Genomic DNA, 20,588 nt, shown 5'->3' on the forward strand with positions numbered 1-20,588 from the left:
GCAGGTTCAAAGAAAAATCAGTACAGTATTCAATGCATTTAAAAATCTATCTGCACTAAACAGTACTAGGCATTAATACATGATATTACATATCCCTCACACCAGTTTCCTTAGGAAAAAGTATTGTCAAGTCTTTTTCACTAGCCTTAGTGGACACATTTGTCCTCAACCTGATGTCCCTTTAATGAAGCCAGACTTACTCATCTCTACCTCCACACTGCCTTACGTATCACAGACCTTCAGTGACGGCTAATTTTTTATTTAATAGCACTCAAAATATGACCCTGAAAGGAGCAGACAAGCAAATTACTTCTCCCCACCATGAAAATAAAAAGTATTCAGCTCATTCTGACTGCTCAGATTTCGCCTTCATCAAACCTTAAAGTTTTCCCATAAACAAGCATGAATGGATTTTCTGCTTTGTTAAACGTTTCTCGAAATTTTTTAAATTCGTGTTCTGATAGCATCTTTAACTGCATCTCCCTTCACTAAAGCTAAAGACACTAAACTGAGCCTGAAAGGACATCAGCCTCCTCTCGAGGGACACATCTTTGTCTAGCTGTCATTTATACAAGTGGTCTTCAAAAAATGAATGGAAAAGGCATGTTATGAAAAATGTTTGCATTAAAGTAAGCTTATCTTTTGATTCAACTTTCCCACATATTTTCTGAAGTTCCCTGGTACTATTAGGCATTCTGTTGAAATTACTCTGCCTTTAGAAACAATTCTAAGCCATCAGTATGCTAACAGTGTGCCAGGCAATAAGAATACACCAGACAGCCAAGTAATGAAAGTCAACAGAGTGCCTTCCCCTAGGAGGTTCACACCTCCCTTAGGATGTACCCCATGTGAAGAGATAGATAGGTCTGGACCTCTTAACTTACAAGGCCTAAAGCCCACCAGATTATTATCAAGCCCCTTCTGTCAGGTTCTATTTGCCTCTCAATCAGAAAACTTAATTGTAGCTTAGGCAGCACCTTTCTTAGCTCCTCTAATAATGACTCCGTCCTTTGTTCTAGACCCTGTCTAGCGTACTTGGGCCTCATTCCTTTGTAAAAAAAAAAAAAAAAAAAAAAAAAAAAAAAATACACCAGAAAACACAGTGCTTTGCAATTTAACTGTATTGTCTGTAAGAAAGAAATATAGTGTATACACTTACATGAAAATATACTGCCCTCTCAGTATAGTCAGGTATTGATTTGATTTTTTAAAGGTGAAGATCAATTTGTATGGATCCAACCACACATTCTCATTCCCGCCCCCTTTCACTTCAAATAAAATCAGACATTTTCAAAACAATTAAATAGTCTGAAGTCTGTAATCATGAAAAAATAATTAGGTAGGAGGTACAATTCCTTTCCCATCATTAATATGGCAGTCTCTGACATGACACCTTGGAGTATTTTCTCCTCTTTGAAAAGTCAGAACCACTGTCATCCCACATCTCTGACTGCTGGGACTTTCCTTTTACTAACATTCCCTTAAATGCACAGGTCCCGCAGATTCTGTCTTTGCCTGTGTTTCTCCCTCTGCATGCACTCTGTGGGGTCTTAACCACCTGGGTGGTGACTGCAAGGTACACCAACAGTTTTGGCTGGCTCTAATCTCTAACCCATTATTCCTAAGTTCCAGACAAAAATCTCTAATACTTACAATGAATACATTTTACCTGTCTATTGAGAAGAGGTATCCTACTGTTACCTCAAATTCAGTCATTTCAAAAGACACCATTAAAATGTGCACCTCCACAGTTCCCTGCAAACTACTGAGCAGCACCTCCATCTACTCAGAGCCTCAAGTCACCAAAAATCTGGAAGTCATCTTCCCTCCTCCCAACAATCACTGCTTTAAAACCTAATGAACCTCTTCCCCTCCTCCCTCTGCTTGCCAGTTCATTCCTTGTTGTCTGTCTGATTCTTTCATTATCTCACAGATCAACTCTAAGCTTGCCTCTGCCTCAAGTATTATCCTTCAGATGGATTCTTTAAATGGTCACCAGAACGATGTCATTAATCACGCCAACTACTGTTTTCCAGGGTCTCTCTAAGAGCCCAACCCTTCACAAGGCGCGGGGTGCTCTTTGCTCACTGGGCTCCATCCCACCACATCAGCAGCCTTGGCCCCGATGCCTCCCTCTCGGGTAGTCTCTATTCATAGCCACACCCACATGCTCCCTACCTAAACTCAAGAACCAAATAGATTGGATAGTTTGTTCTGAGCTGTCTTGCTCTTTAATTTCAATTTTTGCTCTATTAAGATCTGTCTCCCTTTGCAATACTGTACCTCAGTATAAGTGCCCTTCTACAACTCCCACTGGATAGCCTGATGAAATTAACACATGGCCTAGCCTTTCAGAGCCCCTGGGGGGGGGGGGGGGGCGCTACTCTAAACGTGATGCTCCTAATGAAACTAGTACAAGCCCGAACTGTAATACCTACTCTACTCTATTGCAATTATGTGTCTACTTGTCTAGCATTACTATTTATCATTATCTTGTTTATCATTCATCTCTGTACTCTAGCATTGTAAGGTATCAGTATTTGTTGAAACAGTAAGCGACTACTTGGAAATCACCAACTATATTCAAATTATATTAAGGGATGTTAGAATAAATATAAATCAAATATAATAAAGGAATATAATCAAGAGAAATTCTTTATATCTGGAGATATTTTAGCTCAGAATTTAGTCACTCACATTTACTTAATTCATTCAACAACACATTTATTTCAAAGGGCACTTTACTACATGCTCTCTTCTGATTATGCCCTGGTGAACACCACAGACATGGGGTTCACAATCAGAGGCTACAAGTAAATTCAGAAATAACAGAGCAGAGGGAACAGGTGTAAAAACCCACTCAGGGCAGTCAGCGAAGGCCTCTCTAAGGAGAGGACGGTTAAGCCCAAACAGGAGAAGGAACCAGTCACACACAGGGTATTTCAGCCCCTCGCTCACTCTGCCTCAACACAGGCTAGTGAGACTACAACTCAGGGAGCAAACAGGACGCGGACAAGATGCAGGAGGAGAGACTGCAGCAGGCCAGACCTCGAAGGAGTTGGATTTTACGCAAAATCCGGTGGGTAGTGGAAAGCCACTGGAAGGCTTTAAGATGGGTGCCATAAACAGATATTCAAAAAGATCACTGACATGTAGAAAAAACTAAAGGAGGAATGGCAAAAGTGAGGAATCACGGAAGAGGAAATGGTAATTCAGGTTAGAGCTCGCAGTAGCTGGGTGGACAGAAGTGGAAAAATTTGCTTTTTTGTTTTTTTAAGGATTTATTTATTTATTTATTAGAAAGGCAGAGTGAGAGAGAGATAGAGCCCCTATGGGTGGCAGGGTCCCAAGTACTTAGGCTATAGAAGTTGAAAAGTTTTGAAAGACACTGGAGAGGAAAACTCTTGATGGAAGGAAGGGTAAGTAAAAAACAATTGTAAACAAGGTAACACTTATGTGCAGAGCAGGTATCCGTGACATGAGCAAAGTGCTAAGTTTTGGACTGAAGAAAATAGATTTGCAAGTTATCATCATGCAGAGTAAGGACACAGTCAAGTGACTAAAGGGCATTACCTAGAAAGAAAGTGGTGAAAAACTGAACCCTAAGTTATAAAGCATTCAAATGTCAGCAGAGGAAGAACCTTCAACGTATTAAGTACCAGCCAGAGAAGAGCAGCAAAGCCAAGGAAGTACAATGTCACGGAAGTTGGGAGAAAGAGTGTCTCCAGGGGGGCCAACACAACAGAGCTGACGACAGAAAGTGGCCCCTGGATCCGTCAGCAATACTGATGAGTGGGAAAGAAGGTGGAAAATGCCATAGGTTACACTGAAATGCAAATATAATCTTCTGCTGGTTCCTTACAACCAGCCAGAACTATATGCTGTGTTATCCCACCCACACAGAGCCACAACGTGCAACCCACACACCTGTGCATGGTCATGTCCGGTTATATTCTGCTTCCTGAAGTGTACTCTGCAGAACACTATGGCCATGACAAGAACTACACGAGTGGTTTCAGGTGACTGAGTTGAGCAAATGACGCACTCTGTTTTCCTCCTCTACTCCAACTCAGCTGGAAAAGCTCATTAAATGTGCTGATGAGTCTTACACAAAAGAATCCATTTTATGAAACTTAAGATATTAACGAGACTCAAACAGATGAAATTACTGAAGACATCCGCATGAAGAGTTTGAATATGAAGACAGTGTATGTTTCCGTATTGCCAACAACAGATTTCTAACATTCAATTATTAATGTGTTTCAGTCACCTTTTCTGAACTTAAACTCATGACCCACCCATATGTGTAATATAAGAACACGTGGACACACCGAAGATACTTCCTTCAGGTGCATATTTAATGCTGCTTTGGGTCTAAAATTCAAATGGATTGATTGATCAATCAAGTGACTTGAGAACACACAGTGGTGTTCACACGTAACCATAAACACCTATGCAGTCATGTTGGAGAAGATTATAAAGTTACCTCAGCATCACAAAGTTTATTTCTATACTTGAGTTCTTAAGTACAGAATGTAGAAGTGACTTAAATGGCATAGTACATATATCATTGTTTGGCCTTTGAAAACTTATTTGAGACCTCTTGAAGAAATGAACATGTTATATACTTCTGCTGCCTGGATTTTCCTGGGTAATTTGATGGAATATTTTGTTTCAGTAAATCAGAATAATAAACTCTCCCAAATTAAAAAAAAAAATTATGAAGCCTTCACTACACTTTTACAGGCAATACCTGCTAAGCTCTGTGAACAGTTACGCATAAAGCACCATGGGAAAATGCTGCTCTGTAACTTCTGATTTTTAAAGAGCTATATTTGAGAACTGTTTAAGAATTGAAAAGGGACTGCCTTCAAAAAGAGCAAGAAAGACAATGATCTATACCACCTTTGTGGTTTCAGATTACATCTCCGAAAATTACAGGCAACTGGGGAAACTTTTGGTGTAGAATGACTGGCTGTCTCCCCTTCATAAAATTAAATAGCCATCAAAAATATCCAACAAGTTCCAGCTCTTGATTCCAATTTCCTGCCAATGCAGACCCTGGGAGGCAGCAATTACGACTCAAGTAACTGGGCTACTGTCCTCCTCGGGGAGACCCTAGACTTTTCCCAGCTCTTGGCTTCACTGTATCTCAGCCCTGGCTACTGCCAGCAATTGGGAAGTAAACCAGTGGTTCACTTTCTGTCTCTCTCTCTCTCTGCCTCTCAAAAAATTAGTTTTCAAATGTATATAGATGCAGGCATCTGGCACAGTGGTCAAGCAGCAGGTGCAGCATTCTGGCATAGCAGGGAAAGCCACCATTTGCAATGCAGGCATCCCATGTGTGTGCCAGTTCATGTCCTGGCTGCTCCACTTCTAATCCAGGTTCCTGCTAATGGCCTGGGAAAAGCAGGGGAAGACGGCCTTAGTGTTTGGGCTCCTATTACCTACATGGGAGACCTGGATGAGGCTCCTGGCTCCTGGCTTCGGCCTAGCACAGCACTGGCAGTTGAAACCATATCCAGAGTGAACTAATGGATGGAAGATATCTCTCTCTGTAACTCTTTAAAATAATTAAAAAAAAAAAAGGATGCTGCTTGAGAAGCCTGCATGCGTATTGAGGTGCCTGAGTTCAAATCCCAGCTCGGTTTCTGATCCTAGCTTTCTGCTAATGCACACCCTGGGAGGCTATGGTGCTGGCCCAAGTATTCAGTCTGTGCAATCAACATGGGACACAGATTGGGTTATAGGTTCCTGGCTCCATCATGGCCCAGTCCCAGCTGTCTGTTGCGAGTATCTAGGAAGTGAACCAGTGGCTAGCAGAGATATCTGTGTGTGAGTATGTCTCTTTCTCTCCCTCTTCCCTACTCTCATATTTGGAAGTGAACCAGTTGACAGATAATTCTCTTTCCTTTCAAAGATAAATAAAAATATCCAAATTATTTTTCTCTCTATATTCTTGCAAACCACACTAACATTTGGATGTTTCTCTATTTCCCCTGGATAAATCATTGTAGTCAAGCAGCAATGAGGGTGAGAGCAACTTCCATGCTGACCCCCATCAAGAACAGTTTTCATACATGTGGCCCTCTCTCTCCAGCATCTCCTGCTAAGGAAAATTTAAATTCCAGACTGCAACAGGCCTAGAGAGAGTTCACTTCCCTACAGTAACAGCAGTTTATTTAATCATCCCTCTTTACTGAAACCATAGAAGAACTGAGAAAGAAAAATTAAAAAAAACACTTTAATATACCCTAAGGCTTTTAAATCCTGTCCCACAGCCAGGACATAACTATCAAAATAAGTATTTCAAATCATAAAATTGGTTATACAGTGTACAATGTATAGTACTTTAAAATGTGACCTCTAGCTAAGAGTGTCATGAATTTTCATTATTCATTACTTGGCCTCAACATATTCCTATTATTTAAAAAATGTTGGATGTTCCTACTTCTTGCTTCTGGAGCCAGATTGCTTCTTCCCAGTTGTCAGATTAAATAATACGCATTTGATTTACTATGAAGTTTAATCAGGATTATTTTACTGCTGCAGTTAATTTCCCAAAAGTATATTCTAAATATGTTGCTTTTCAATATATCCTAAATCCTAATAATCCCCATACTGACTAAGGTTTATATTATTAACATGAAAGTGGCTGTTTTTCAAGTAAACTGCAGAAGAGAACAGCACTAAGAATGTACATTTACAGCACAAACAAATGTCTAGAATGTGCCTGGGATGGTAACTCGGTTACATCTTTTATTGTTAATTTATTTTACAAAACATGGTAAAATTCCATATATTGATTATTTTTTTTTATTTGAGGCTCTATGTAGGCATTCCTCTCTCCTTAAGCTAACTAAAGTAGATTGAGGTCTTTGTGGCTACTAATCAGGATATTCTTTATTTCTCCTTTGTGCCTGGACTACAAACTAAAAATTTCAACTTTCTCAGTAATTTAGCAAGTTGCATTTTAATCAGTGATATTGAAGCAAATTTATTGATTTAATAAACAAGTGTCATGCAAAAATATGTGATCACTAGTATCTATACGCAAATATTAACAAGAGTTAATCAACTGAAAGTTATTTCAAATGCTGTTCCTCAAATAACATATTTAGTGAGAAAATTAACAAGTAACTTAACATCCTTGACATATTTATACATAACATATGGAATCAAATTATTTTAAGGTAGCTCAAGTACAGACTAATAAGAATGTTTTTCCACTTTTAAATAAAAAATATTTTCACAGATTCGATATTGTGGACTGAATTACTACTATTACCTTATTTTCAGAACCTAGACTTATAAAACCACAGACTTTTACAAACAGAAAAACTTCAGAGATAATGTAATTAGTATTGGTCTGAACCATTTAAAGTAGAACTGAAATCTTTACCTGAAAGTATACACATATGTAATAGAACTTGCAAAGAATGAAGGTCTTAACATCTTGTGCTCCTTCAATTCTTTGCTTCTGATAGATTCCACTATCGGAAATACACAAATCCTCATCTCCAAGGAGGGGAGCGACTGCTACAAACAGCCAAAATTACTCAGAGTCCAATCCTAAGAATAGGTGAGTGGTTAAGACAGACAACACAGATTTGTATAAACTACTGAAGAACAATGATGGGTAATGAGGGCCCACATTACTTTGTGTAGCATGTAAACTGTCTCTCAAGGAAATTCCAAGTTCAAGTACTGCAAAAAATGTTATAGCAATGGAGGTATCAGTGAAGTGTTAACAGAACTGCTACTTACTCACACACATAAATTCTGATTGATTCTCACTGCTATACTTTACACACCCCACACAAAGAATTGCAAGATAGTCGCTCAAAGCTATCCGGGGTCACTCAAAGCTATCCGTCAACTAACAAGCATTTACTAAGTAAGTTAAATATAACACCAAGCATTTAGTAACTGTCCATAATATATATATTCCTTCACCTGCAGGGGACACTAAAGGCAAATGTCCTTTGATGACTGTGTGGTTATTTGGAATCATGCATTATTTAGTGTTTCACTTTCTTAAAGCACAAGTAACAACAATAACCACCTCACAGAGTTGCAGCAGAGGCTGAAATGGAAATACATGTAAACTACTAGTATGTTACAGATTCTAAATAAAGGGTTGTACCTGTTACTCCTACCACCATTCCAGGACTATTTATGGAGTACATACCACACACATACTGTAACAGAAACTGAATCACCTGGTAGAGATGAGCATTAAACAACAGGAACTAATCTGGTCAAGGGCACACATGCAGTCCCAAGGCCTTTTCATACATCATCCCTTAACCCATTATTATGCTTCCACAACAGCATTAGGACAGAAATGCTCTAAGGTTTGCTATGATCTTGCCTGGAGCTTTTTTCCTTCTTCAGTTTTACCAACTCCAACTTCAAGAAGTTAGCTTTTTTTTTCCCATGTCAGATCACTGTGGCAACTTCCTACCACAAAGCATCATTGTGACTACCCAAAACTCAGGTCACGGCTTTCCCTTCTTTCTTTCTACTTTTATGTTTTGGTGACCTTAATTCTGTTTCATAGTTTCAACTATATTTTAAAGGCATAAGTCAAAAAGGGATTTATTTCTAAATACTTAGCCTAATTTCTCTTAACATATAAGGAATTTGAGTTTAAGGCCATGGTGACTTCTCTGACAATACTTGTTTAAAAGTCTCACTTGTAAATTCGACAATTAAGCTACTCATAGAATATAATCAGTATCTTGCTTATCTTTTGTATCCTCTTTACAAAGCCATGCCTGAAAAGTCAAAAATAAAAACAGGATGAGATCTGTGTTATTTCTTTTTTTTATTAAAGTGTTTTGTTGACACGTATGAGTTCCTTGGGATAAGAATATTTTAGGGGCCAGTGCTGTGGTGTAGTGCTGCTGGCATCCCATGTGGGCGCCGGTTCCAGTCCCAGCTGCTTCTCTTCCAATCCAGCTCTCTGCTATGGCCTGGGAAAGCAGTGGAAGATGGTCCAAGTGCTTGGGCCCCTGCACCGTCATAGGAGACCTAGAAGCTTTTGGCTTCTGGCTTTGTAGCTGTTCAGCTACGGCCATTGTGGCCATCTGGGGAGTAAACCAGCGGATAGAAGACCGACCTCCCTCTCCCTCTCTCCCTCTCTCTCTCTCTGGGGAGTGAACCAGTGGATGGAAGACCGGTCCCTCTCCTTCCCTCTCTCTGCCTGTTGAATAAATAAATAAATAAACCTTAAAAAAAAAGTAGACGTACCTTACACACTCTAAAAATTAGAGGAAAAATGGAATATTCATTTTAAAAAAGAGTATTTTATAGCCTGTAGGGTTAAGATACACTATAAAGCTTTATCAAAGAACAAAAAATTTATAAAATTTAAAAAACCCTGGAAGATAAATATCCAAATGACCCTCATTTTCCTCATCTATAAAAAGGACCAACAATAGAACTTACCTGATAGGGATGACTAGTCATCATCTTAGTTACTGCAAGTGCATTAAACTGGGGGGATGTGTATGAGAGATTAGAGTCCCAAAGTATACTTTGATAAAGAATTTATTCAGCAAGGTACCGTGTGACATAAAGACAAATACCTGACTTCAAGGAAGCTTATCACTCACATTAACAGCTATGAAACAACGCACTCACTTATTCATTGCATTCAGAAATTCATCTGCTAATCCTGATTCTAGTGACCTGGAAAATGAGTGTAAAGAAATTTGGCAGTTCTGAAAAACAAGATTACCTCACCAAATAAATCTAAGAACGAAGATTCACCAGACAGATATAAGAACATGCATTTGTCCACTCTAGAATTACAAGTTTACATGAAAGGTATTTCTAAATGTTTAGATTTCAAAGATACCACCTTTTTCAGGGTCTAACAGAAGATTCCAACTCAAAAACCATATATGTAACTAGACCTGAAATGGCATTTCTTAGACTAGACATTCATACAGCTATTATACAATATTCTTGTAAATATGTCATAAAAAAGAATATCCTAGCTAATGCCACATGATTTCAAGCTAATACTATAAAATATGTAGTAGTCAAATAAATCAAACTTTATAAACTCTACCAAAAAATTTAGAATATTTAGGAAGTACCAACTATGGAGAGAGGAGCATGTATTGCACCATATTATTCATATTACCATTCTCTAATCAGAGTTCCCATTGTACTTTCTGTTACAAAACAGGTGGTACATTTTCATCATATAAGAAGATTCCAGCGTCAAGGAAATTTCATTTTGATGTTCTTTTCTTTGCTATCAGATTATAGAGGATAAATGTCTTGAAGCTGCTCCTATAATTGCATGCCTTCTGTTGTCTCATCATTTAGGGATAGGGCAGGGGCTGTAAGATGGTACACTCATTCTGAATTGGCAGCATACTGCCTGCCATCATTTCCCAGCAATTTACCATCTTAGGCGCAAGGATTAGAGGATCAGGAGGTTTTATCCAAATCTGTAGTACTTCTCGGAAGACAGGCCAAGTAACAGCCTTTGGGTACAAGAGAATCATACCAGTTGTGAACAGCATTTCCTAGCCAGATTAAAAATGCCATAAAACTGTCATTTCATTTTGTTACTCAAATTACTACAGATTTTTGTTTAAAACAGTTACTCAAAGCTTTCATTTGTTCACTATTTATAGAGTTCCTTCTTAGAAACCAGAGGGACTTGAGCAAATCACTGATGTGGAGGCTCATTTCCCACTGTAGGTACACAGAATTCAATATTACGGGAACAACTATTGTGAACATCCAGAAATAAAAAATTTTTGAACATTCAACAATGTTCAAGAATCATATATTCCACTCTAAACAATAGACCTAATGGTGGCTTATGATAAGGGTCAGCATTTGGACATGAATCTAATTAAAAATGAAAATAAAATGTAAGAATTCTGAAACTCCAGTGACCTAATATGGCCTACATGGCAATAAAGCTCTTCAAATACAGTTTTAGAATTCCACAAAACATACAGGTGTTTCAGAAGCGCTCCTTAAAACTGAGTATACCATATGTTGGCATACATACCAACTGCAAAGCAAGGCACTAGGGTATGAGTTTCAAGCCAGAGAATGAATGCCATGCTTTCAGTATGATTTTTATGACTATGCTACACAGGACACTGGTAGCTAACACTTTAGTGAAGATAGGAATGGTGCTACTAAACAATATCCCCATAAACAGGCTTATATTCTACAGGTTTCATTCAGTAGTTACAGGGATGATAGCTTATTATTATTGTAACTTTGTGCCACTTTTGGCTGGGTAGCAACTACAAAACTTATTTTAACGGTACGATTTCAAGATTAGTAGTAAATGGTAAAAATACTGTTAATCACAATAACAATAACAGTTGCCACAACAGCAACAAAAATACTGAGACTGTGTTTGTCCATGTGTGTAACATTCTCTTATTTACTTAATCCCCCTCAATAACCCTACTAAGTTGCTTCAATTGTCCCCAGTTTAAATTAAGGAAACTCTACAAGAAGTCATGTAACACCCAGTATGAGAAGGTTAATTAGTGACAAAATTAAGAAGTGAATCTAGGGTTTGGTAATTCCAAAGTCAATGTTTTGTTTTTTAATTTTTTTTCCTGATAAACTATACTAACATCAGTTTTGTAACCTGACATAAAAAGTAAATAAATAATGAAAATGTAAATTTACAGAATAAGACATTACAATTGTAGATAGCAACCAACAAGTTTGATCATTGGATTTCTTCAAAAATGAATAATTATAATAACTAATCTTTTCCATAAAGAAATGTTTAAGAAGAAAAGTAGCTTTGAATCCCTTTAAGACATGTCTACCAACACATTATCTTTAGCTACTCTTTCTAAGGTCTGAAATCGATATCATAAACTAAGGCAACAAATCTGCAAGATGATTCTGTGTGGCTAAATAAGTTAGGCCAGTTGACTATATACTAGTTTGGGAGTACATGCACCTATTACCCACATGGAAGAAAATGCATACAGCAAGAAGATAGTCTGGGCTCAAGAGTATATGGGGCCCAGGACGTGGGACAAAGGGAACAGGTACTCGGATAACCTCCTTGAAAACACAGCCTACCCCATTTGGTAGAACAGCTTTTTACCTATTTCCCTTCTGAAAACTCCTCTTTATCTTCCAAAACTTAGTTGAAACATCATCTGTTCCTAGTCACCACCTTTCCTACCATCCATCCACATCAGTGTCAATGGCTCCTTATGTACACACTTCAATTACAGAGGTTCTTATCTCCTTGGAAGCTGAAAACTACAAATGTAACATCAAATAAAGTTTTCTACTTCAATGTAACAGGGTAAGGTTTTGTCCCTAGCAGTTAAGATGTTCCAAACCAGGCCTGGGTTCAATTCCTGGCTCTGGCTCCTGACCTCAGCTTCCTGCCAATGCAGACCCTGGGAGTCAGTGGTGATGGCTCATGTGATTGGATTTCTGCCACGCTCATGGAAGACTTAGATTGCGTTCCTGATTCTTAGCTCCAGCCCTGGCCATTGCAGGCATTTGGATAGTGAACAACAGCTGGAGGGCACTAGTGTGCTTACTCTTACTCGCTTGCTCTTTATGCCTCTTTAGCTCCCTCTCACCATCTAATAAATTTAAAAAAAAAATTTAAATGCTACTTAGCAGATAAAGTCATTTAAATCAATGAGAAAACCTGACACTCTTCTGCTTTTGCTTCCTTTGTTGGTCTTTCAAGTGGAGAGTATTTAAAATCTGATGTTCTCTCTCTTGGGCTATTTCTGTATAATTTTCCAACTTCCATATAAGAACTCTTTCCCTTTGCTAGCTCAGACAGCCATAGGATTGCACTTTTTGTCTTTGCTACCATTTGGCCATAAACCTTCATGTGAGAACCTCAATGTCAAATATGATAGCCCTGCCCAGATACTAAATCAGTGGATCCTCCTTGATGCCAAACACTTCCAGGTTTGCACAGCCACTTACAAATGTGCCTATAATCAGAACCTCTCACCTGTGGAGATCTTCTTCTATGTCAGCATCACATTTCCTATGGGTCCCATGACTTTTATCATCCCCAGTGGCTGTACTGCATTCCCCAGTGAGACCTCATCCTGCACACACAAATTCACCTTGTCTTACCAGCACCCCTCCTTTCCTTCTAAATCTGTCTTGCTGATCACACACAAGGGTACTTGCCACCTTCCTCCCTAAGCTAATCCCAACAAACCACAGCAATGACAGTCAAGAGGACTGACGCCACTGTAAGCCAATCACAACCAAGCTGGATTGGTTTCTCAGAACCTTACAGATCCCCAGAATCAGCACTCTCATTTCCCACTGGCCCTACCAACATTTTCACTGATCTCAGCAGACAGCCTTGTCCCACATTTCAAAGAGAAATGGTGAGGCTACAAAGCATCAATTCTCCATCATTTTCCATCACAAACATTCATATCCATGCTTTGTCTCAAGGACAAACTGTTGCATTTGGTTGCACACCGCTCCTTCCAGCTGGGATGCTAGCTCATCTCTTCTAGCAACTGTTCTCTTATGTCTCTCAAAACTAAACAAATTCCTCTCTTTAACCCTTACTCACCACATTTTTTTCTGTACTTAGTACAGTTAGACTCACGCTAATAACCCATCACTGATATCTCAATTTCTTCATCTCCCACTCACTTCTAAGTCCACAGCAATCAGGATTCTAACTACATCATTCTTTTTTTTTTTTTTTGACAGGCAGAGTGCATAGTGAGAGAAAGAGACAGAGAGACAGGTCTTCCTTTTTGCCGTTGGTTCACCCTCCAATGGCCGCTGCGGCCGGGCATCTCGCTGATCTGAAGCCAGGAGCCAGGTGCTTCTCCTGGTCTCCCATGCGGGTGCAGGGCCCAAGCACTTGGGCCATCCTCCACTGCCTTCCCGGGACATAGCAGAGAGCTGGCCTGGAAGAGGGGCAACCGGGATAGAATCCAGCGCCCCAACCGGGACTAGAACCCGGTGTGCCGGCACCGCAAGGCAGAGGATTAGCCTGTTAAGCCACGGTGCCGGCCCTAACTACATCATTCTAAGATCAAATAGCTCCTAAATGTTAAATCTAACCAACTACTTCCAATCGCATTACCCTTGTGGACAACAAACCATAGTAACTCCATGTCGAGTCTCACCCACCCATTTTCACTTCTCCCTCTATGACAGGACACTGACTATCTGTTTGGTCTAGCTGACTTTGCTACCTGGTCATAAAGCTTAATTGCTATCCCATGTCTTCCCAGTAAGTCAGGAAGACTAGCAGGACACCTGAGGGGCCAGCTCCTAAAGCATTTATAAAGTGATGTTACAGAACAAGGTCCAACTCTGTGTCGCTATTGAATTGATAAATGCATAAAATCTTTCTCCAGGGCCAGCGCTCTGGTGTAGCGGGTAAAACTGCTACCTGCAGAGCCGGCATCCCATATGGGCACTGGTTTGGTCCAGGCTACTCCATGTCCAATGCAGCTCCCTGCTAATGTGCCTGGAAAAGTAGTGGAAGATGGCTCAAGAGTCCCTGCACCCGAATGAGAAACCCCAAAGAAGCTCAAGGCTCCTGGTTTCAGATAGGCCCAGCAATGGCCATTGTAGCCATCTGGGGAGTGAACCAGCGGATGGAAGATCTCTCTCTGCCTCTAACTCTGCCTTTCAAATAAATAAATAATCCTTTTTTTAAAAAAGTTTATTAAAAAAAACTTTCTCCTTCTGCTGCCCTGCATAGAAAATTCCTATTGCAGCTTTGTCCAAATTAGCCATCCACTCCAGACTATAATCTCATATGTAAATTGCCCTTCTTTTTTTTTATTAAGATTATATTTATTTATTAGGTACAGTTCCAGACAATAATAGGGAGAGGCAGAGACAGGTCTTCCATCCACTGGTTCACACCCCAAATGGCCGCAACGGCCAGAGCTGGGCCAACCCAAAGCTAGGAGGCTAGGAGCTTCTTCCCGGTCTCCCACATGGGTGCAGGGGCTCATGCACTTGGGCCATCTTCCACTGCTTTTCCAGGCCATAGTAGGGCACTAGATTGGAAGAGGAGCAGCCAGGACTTGAACCAGCACCAATATGGGATGCCAGGGTTACAAGCAGAGGCTTAGCCTGCTACACTACAGCGCCAGTCTCACATTCTTCATTTGTACATGGAACTTCTTCAGTCTTCAATATCAGGATTCCTTCTCATTTCCAGGGGCAGGACACAACATATGCCCATGTGCATTTCACATAACATATTCAACCCTTTAATATTTTTTTTTCTTTACTAAAACTCTTCTCTATTTTTCCTGTCTCTATGATCCTTCTTTATTCATCTCTTTTCCCATTTTCACTGTCTTCCCTCTTGGTATTGTTTGGATGAAGTTTGTCCCTCTAAAAGCTTGGTCCCCAGTGTGCAATGTTACAAGGTAGTGTGACTTTTTTTTTTTTTTTTTTTTTGACAGGCAGAGTTAGACAGTGAGAGAGAAAGACAGAGAGAAAGGTCTTCCTTCTACTGGTTCACCCCTCCAATGGCCGCTGCGGCCGGCGCACTGCGCCAATCCGAAGCCAGGAGCCAGGTGCTTCTCCTGGTCTCCCATGTGGGTACAGGGCCCAAGCACCTGGGCCATGCTCCACTGTCTTCCTGGGCCACAGCAGAGAGCTGGACTGAAGAGGAGCAACTGGGACAGAATCCGGCGCCCAACCGGGACTAGAACCTGGGGTGCCGGTCCCACAGGCAGAGGATGAGCCGCAGCACCAGCCTTTTATTATTTTTTTTTTTTTAAGGTGGTGTGACTTTTAAAAGGTAGGGCCTAGGGGTTGGCACTGTGGCGTAGTGGCCAAAGCCACCGCCTGCAGTGCTGGCATCCCTTATGCATGCCAGTTTGAGACCTGGCTGCTCCACTTCTGATCCAGCTCTCTGCTATGGCCTGGGAAAGCAGTGGAAGATGGCCCAACCACTGGGGACCCTGTAACCACATGGGAGACCTGGAAGAAGCTCCTGGCTTTGGAATGGCCCAACTCCTGCATTGCAGCCAGTCAGGGAGTGAACCAAGGGATGGAAGATCTCTGTCTCTCTCTCTCTCTCTCTCTCTCTCTCTCTTTCTTTCCCTCACTGTCTGTGACTCTACCTCTCAAATAAATAAATAAAATCATTTTTAAAAAATTGAATTCTCTTGTCTCTAGCCAAGATTTATCTGTGCCTTGAATGCCAGTTCTCTGTATCTAAATACCTACTACTGAGATTCCGGTGAGCCCCAGCAGACAACTCAAGCTCAGTGGGTATGAAAATAAATTTTCCTTCTTGTCCTACCACCACCAATTTCATTAAACGAAAAGTCTGGTAATCATTTTATGTTCCTCTCTTTCCCTCAGTGTCCCTGCTCATTCCTATATGGTCACAGAATCCTATAGATCTGTCTGTATAGCCTCTTTCAGGCCGTCACTTCAAGTGTGGAATGTTTCCCAATAGTCTGATCACCATTTCTCAACTATGTGAGGTAAAGGGACAAGTCTACTTATTTTGGTGTTCCCATTCCATGCTGTCCAAGCAATTTAACACTCGCAAAGTTAATTTCTCACTTGCTCTCAATTTCTGTACTCATTTTGCTGCAGACCATACTTTGAGTACTGTTCTAAATTCCTAGCTCCAATTTCAGTTACCCACTTTACATTCCAGTCTTTGCGGTGTAAGCTTTCCACAATGCATCTGATCATACTCCTTTCCCCTGTATACAGTCCTGCTGTATCTACCCATTGCTTCCACTGTCTCCACCTCATGCCCCTCCCTGCATCTCCAGTTTAATTTTTCCCTTCAACTAATACTACCAAACTCAAATGCTTGAACTGCCCCCAAACACACTGACCTGTCTCAGGCCTTTTTTTGCTCACAACTGCTCTCTCTGCTCTGAACCCGGTACCCTATCTTTCCTCAACGCAGAACTTTTCCATGAAGTTTTCCTTATTTCCCAATCCTAACTTAGCCAGAACAAAGCAACTCTCCCCCTTTGTGGGACCACTGAATGCCAACCTATTGTAGCATCTGCAGTTAACTGTGCATGGTTATCATGGCTATTTCTACCTAAACGAACTCTAGTCCTAACACAAATAAAAATTAAATAACTTCTGAAGCAATTCTCTTTTTAACCAAGGCTGGGATTAGCAGGTGGGAGAAATAGGAGGCTCCCATGCAAATGCAAATAAAAACAGAATTATCTATACCCAGCTGGACACTTAGCAATGAAAAAACTGCTATGTAAACATAGTACCAAGTGGGAAGAGACAGGATCTAAAAATTCTACAAATACCATGCCTAACAAGTACAAAACTTAGGGAAATGAAGCCAATAGATCAAAATTCAAGTAGCTGTGCTAGTATAATGAGGACAATATGAGTGTTTTATCCAATATTATTCAAAGTTTTATAACAGTTACCTTTCCATTATATCCTTTCATTAAAATTGTTTAAGTCAATCATGGCACAGGCATTTTTCCATACTGCTATACTTTAATACTATTATTTTTAAACAGTTACTTTAATCTAAATAGGTCACAATTTAATCATTTGCCTAATACTGGACATTTAGGATATTTTAAATTTTCTGCTTCTACAACTCAAAGACTGAATATTTTTGTAGTTGCATTTTTCCCTCAAGTTTTACATTATTTCCTTAAGTAAGTTGCCAGAAATAAGCCCCCCAAAAAATCTAAAAATATAAACATTTTACTCAAACTGCTTTCCAGGGCCAATGCTGTGGCACAGTAGGTTAATGTTCCACCTGCAGCACTGGCATCCCATATGGGCACCGGTTCAAGACCCAGCTGCTCCTCTTCTGATCCAGCTCTCTGCTATGGCTTGGGAAAGCAGTGGAAGTTGACCCAAGTGCTTGGGCCCCTGAACCCACGAGGAAACCCAGAGGAAGCTCCTGGCTCCTGGCTTCAGATCAGCCCGGCTCTGACAGCCGTAGCCGTTTGGGAAGTGAACCAGCAGACTGAAAACCTTTCTCTCTGTCTCTTCCTCTCACTGTCTTTAACTCTACCTCAAATAAATAAATAAAATATTTCTAAAAGAAGAGAGAATAAAACAAGGAAAAAACACTGCTTTCCAAAAAAATTGCCAATTTATGACCCAAAAGCAATATTAGCATGCTAATTTACTACATAAAACAGTACCACACTGGACTTATCAGCTCAATTGTACATTTTCCCCAAACAATACATTTAAACATAATGAACTATCAAAACTCTAAAATGAAGCATTCCAAATAAATGAGCATTTTTAAACACTGCCAGTGAGAGCATAAATGGTTAACATTCATACTGCAGGCCAATCTAGCAATAAATCAATTTTGTAAATGTACATACTTTAGGCTGAACAATTTCTCCTCTAGAAATAATACTGTGTGTTGAATGTTTATGTACAAGGTTAGTCAATAAAGAATTACTTAAAATATTGTCAATTCCGTCTGGTAAATCTGCAAAAGTACCAGCGGCAATATAATGTGATGGCATACGACATAAACAAATATTAAAGATTTGAAAACTCCTGGAAATTCCCTCAAGAATGGTAAGATAAATCACTTGTGAAAATCAAGTTAACATATCAAAATTAACAGTTTTAAGATAATTGAGATTTTACTGTACTGCATTTAGCAGATGTACACAGATGCCATGAAAAAGGTTTTTTTTTGAAAAACTATTTCTCAGACAGTTGTCAGGCTTCACCAAGTTTTTTTATTAATCACTGGAAGGCATATCAGTCATGCGATATATACACCGCTGTTATTCCCATTTTATAGCTAGGTAAGAAAACTAACATACAGAAGGTAGGTCATTTGCCTAGGTGACACAGCTAGTAAGGAAAGAAGCTTATATTGAATGCAGATAATCTTGGCTTCAAGAATATATTCATAGATAGATCTTTTTTTCAAAATTTAAGTCCCATTAAATGTTCTTTCTAATCTCTATTTTTTTCAATGCATATCTTTGAGTATCTAATCAGAATACAGGCATTTACAGGGCCAGCACTGTAGCACAGTAGGTTAAGCCTGCATCCCAAATGGATGCCAGTTCAAGTCCCAGCTGATCTATTTTCAATCCAGCTCTCTGCTAAAGGCCTGGGAAAGGATGGGAAGATGGTCCAAGTGCTTGGGCCCCTACACCCACATGGGAGACCCAGAGGAAGCTTTTGGCTGCTGACTTTGGATCAGCACAGCTCCAGCCACTGTGGCCATTTGGAGAGTGGGCCAGTAGATGGAATGTCTCTCCCTCTCTCTCTAACTCTGCCTCTCAAATAAATAATTCTTTAAAAAAAAAAAAAAAAAAGAACATAAGCATTTACATAAAAAACTACAGATCTGATACTTTTTTTTGTTTTTTTTTTTTTTTTTGAAAGGCAGAGTGGACAGTGAGAAAGAGAGAGAGAGAGACAGAGAGAAAGGTCTTCCTTTGCCGTTGGTTCACCCTACAATGGCCGCCGCGCTGTGGCCGGCGCACCACGCTGATCCAAAGCCAGGAGCCAGGTGCTTCTCCTGGTCTCCCTTGCGGGTGCAGGGCCCAAGCACTTGGGCCATCCTCCACTGCACTTCCGGGCCACAGCAGAGAGCTGGCCTGAAAGAGGGGCAACCGGGACAGAATCCAGCACCCCAACTGGGACTAGAACCCAGTGTGCCGGCGCCGCAGGCGGAGGATTAGCCTATTGAGCCGCAGCGTCGGCCAGATCTGATACTTTTATACTTGGCTCTACAAGCTCAATATTATATCCCTTGTTGTGATACCAAAATCATTTAATCTTGACTACAAAACAGGCTATACATTCCTAAGGGTAAGGGGGACAGGATTAAAAGTCTATTATGAAATTAATAATAATTTAAATTTTAAACTAGTTTAAAACTGTACTCCTTTGAAACTTAGCATATATTTGGCAAAAAAATAATATCCCTTTCCTCCATAAAATTTTCCAGTGTGGTGTTGTATATCATTTAAAAAACAGATTTGGACTGAATCCCATCTACATCCCATCATCCGTTAATAAATACAAATACAGAAATATATTATTTTTTTCCCAACCAAGTTTTACTTTCAATTTTTATTTTATTTTATTTTTTAAAGTTATCAGTTCTTTTACATTTCTAAGTGCAATTTACTTTAAGGGACTCTGCAACATCTTCTATTTTCAAAACTTCATACTAAACACTAATTAAAATGTTTTTGAACTTATAAAAAGTTAGAAATATTTTTAATTAAATGACAAACACATTAGATCAAATGTGTGAGATGCAGCTAAAACAGTGCTTGAAAAGAAGTCTGTCATTTCAACACCTGTCCTTTTAAAAGATCAGTGCAAAATTGAGTTTTTAAGCCTGATTAAGAACAGCAAATAAATTATTCCCAAATCATGTTAAAGAAAATTTTAATTATAGTACATACTAAAGAATTAAATGAGCAAATAAAGTCAAAAGTTGGGGCTGGCACTATGGTGTAGCTGCTGCCTATATCATGCCAGCATCCCATATGGGCAGCTGGTTCATGTCCAGGGAGCTTCTCCATTTCCAATACAAATACTTCCAATACAACTCCCTGCTGGTGTGCCTGGGAAAA

General features: G+C 39.8%; 1 protein-coding gene across 2 annotated transcripts in view; it reads right to left on the minus strand.

Moving 5' to 3' along the window:
* The window catches only part of BMP2K (BMP2 inducible kinase), a 157,009-nt gene that overhangs the window by 3,510 nt on the left and 132,911 nt on the right, over nucleotides 1-20,588 (minus strand). The window lies entirely within an intron of this gene.

This window comes from Lepus europaeus, chromosome 8 (genome assembly GCF_033115175.1).
Source record: "Lepus europaeus isolate LE1 chromosome 8, mLepTim1.pri, whole genome shotgun sequence".
Classification (NCBI taxonomy): Eukaryota; Metazoa; Chordata; class Mammalia; order Lagomorpha; family Leporidae; genus Lepus; species Lepus europaeus.